The sequence below is a fragment of the Herpailurus yagouaroundi genome, unplaced genomic scaffold, assembly GCF_014898765.1.
Source record: "Herpailurus yagouaroundi ecotype Mexico unplaced genomic scaffold, PumYag 210, whole genome shotgun sequence".
Classification (NCBI taxonomy): Eukaryota; Metazoa; Chordata; class Mammalia; order Carnivora; family Felidae; genus Herpailurus; species Herpailurus yagouaroundi.
In genome coordinates, this window is record NW_024412441.1 from 5,022,306 (window position 1) to 5,025,054 (window position 2,749).

At 41.7% G+C, this 2,749-nt stretch overlaps 1 long non-coding RNA gene across 2 annotated transcripts in view; it reads right to left on the reverse strand.

The window, feature by feature from the left end:
• Positions 1-1,893: 1,893 nt before the first annotated feature.
• The window catches only part of LOC121016268 (uncharacterized), a 17,437-nt gene continuing 16,581 nt past the window's right edge, over positions 1,894-2,749 (reverse strand). For both annotated transcript variants that reach the window (XR_005784197.1, XR_005784196.1), the window contains one exon: positions 1,894-2,112. This is a non-coding gene — a long non-coding RNA (uncharacterized LOC121016268). The remainder of the gene's footprint in view (positions 2,113-2,749) is intronic.

Here is a 2,749-nt window from a genome sequence, read left to right on the forward strand (position 1 = left end):
TGACAGGTTAACACACCTCAGAATCACCTGGGGGGCTTGGTCAACAAAGACTTCAGGGCCCACCCCCGAGTTTTCGATTGGGGGCCCAGAAGTGGCACCCAAGAGTTTGTATTTTTCACAGTTCCCAGTGGGGTTGCTGGCCAAGGTCCTCATTCTGAACAGCACGGGTCAAATTCCATCCCTCCTAAGCTACTGAACCCTTTTATGCCCCAGGTGGCTCATCTATAAATTGGGGATAAGCACATTTACTTCACAGGGTTCTTGTGAGGATTAGTTACCCCTCATAAAGTGCTTAGGATGCTTTCTGGAATTTATTAAGCCCTCAATAAATGTGAGCCATATAAGCCATAATCCCAGAGAAGGGGCTACAATCAGGATGCACTTTGCTATAAAATCCTTCATACTTGCTTTACAGAACTCAAGTCGTCCCTCAAAATGGGTTCTTTTCTCCTTGTGTTCATCACTACATTCATTCAAGCTTTATTAAAATTAATAGTACCTAAAATGTACTGAGCACCCAGTATGTACTAGGAACTAAGCAATTCACATGGGTTCTTTCTGTCACCTTCATAACAATCCTGTGAGATGGGCCGAACATCCTGCATTTGCAGATGAGGAGAACGAGAATGCCAGAGTACTTAAATATCTGAAATATCTTGCTCTGGGTCCCATAACTTCTAAGCAGCAAAACTGGGATTTGAGCCTCCTAATCCCATTTGACTACAGAGCCTATACCCTTCTCCACTCCAGACATAGCAAATAGGTTTCATCGCCCAGTCATCCCATCTGCTAATAGTCACCTGGGGTACAGCATTTTGAGGCATAAATATTGTGATTCAAGGGGACGTTTTGCTGGAATTGATTAGAAATGTCTGGCTGCCATGCAGCTAGAGAAGTGGGTGTCAAAACATAGACCGGATATTTGCTGCCCCTGCATTTTGCTATGGCAACACAGATGGTGGTAAAGTTTTCCTAATTTTATTGGAGATTATATTTAAATACACGCAAATCAGGTGAATGCCCCCAGGAGTTACTAATGATTTCAGATCTGTAGTCGAGCTCCTCTGCCCACTGTAATTTAATTTGCATGGTATTTCAGTGCACAATGAAGCAAATAGCCATGCGACTAAGCCACATCTGTAGATGGTCCAAAACCATTTTGTTGTTGTTGTTGGAGTTCCAGAAGGGATACAGTGCTTTAAAATTGTCAAGAGATTATGTGACATGATTGATAGATATTCTAGCAAGTTTCTGGAAAGTATGCAAGGATTTAAAGAGGAAAGAGACACTCCATCTTCAGGTGACACTGAAAAAGCACAGCTTTAACCTTCTGAAGTTGATTCCTGATTGTGTGAAGGTATTTTCCAATTCCCTTAAACCCATGGTTCTCAAATGTCAAGGCACAGGAAAAATTGGCATTAGGCAATCTGTTTAAAAAGCAGATCTCCAGTTGCCCTGGGAGATTCGAATCCAGACGGTCAGGGATAGAGCCAGGCAACCTGCTCATTAAACAGGTACCACAGAGTCTTAGGACCACACCTGGGAAACCCTGCCTTAAGCAATGCTCTAGAATAGCAGCTCCCCTTGTTTTTCAGTGTGAGGAAACCTTTTATTCAAAAAATTTCTCAGACGTCCCTTGATAGCAGCTGAGAAAATGCAGGATGGCCAAAAATTACAATTCATTTTGTATGATTATAGATAAATAGGTGTTTTATTTACCATAATGATATGTATATAGATATTTGAGAAAGAATAAGAACTCTGTATAAAAGATAGTGTTTAATCCATCTGTATGCAATGCTCAGTGCACATAGGGATTTCAAAGCTTTTGCAGATACTCTGCTAACCTTCTAGCCACCCCTCCCCCAATCCTGCCCACCCTGCCTGCAGATGTTCACAGGCCAAAGTGGAAAACCAATGACTGAAGTTTTGACTCCTGCCCACTCTTTAGTACAATTTCCCATTGGCATGTGGAAGAGACATCACCTACTGAGTGGGAGAGAAGAAAAGTCATATTCATTGAGCACTACAGTGACAGGAGTGGATCCATATTGGCCGATTTATATACATATTTTCATTTAAAAGCAGGAGTCCAATTCTTTCTTCCATCATCTGCATCAACAGAGTAGAAACCCAAATATGATTAATAAATTCTCATTTTACTGTAAAATCAAATATCACCACCTCTTATATCTCCATTCCAATTTTTATGCTTTTTGTGGCTAAAACTCACATTTGAAAATAATAGAGATCAGGGGCGCCTGGGTGGCGCAGTCGGTTAAGCGTCCGACTTCAGCCAGGTCACGATCTCGCGGTCCGTGAGTTCGAGCCCCGCGTCAGGCTCTGGGCTGATGGCTCAGAGCCTGGAGCCTGTTTCCGATTCTGTGTCTCCCTCTCTCTCTGCCCCTCCCCCGTTCATGCTCTGTCTCTCTCTGTCCCAAAAATAAATAAACGTTGAAAAAAAAAATTAAAAAAAAAAAAGAAAATAATAGAGAACAAACTGAGGGTTGATGGGGAAGTGGGGGAGAGGGGAAAATGGGTGATGGGCATTGAGGAGGGCACTTTTGTGGTGAGTACTGGGTGTTGTATGTAAGCGATGAATCATAGGAATCTACCCAGGAAACAAAGAGCACACTGTATACATTGTATGTTAGCTAACTTGACAATAAATTGTATTAAAAAGAAAAAAGAAAGAAAATCAGAAGAAAGAAAGAAAGAAAGAAAGAAAGAAAGAAAGAAAGAAAGAAAG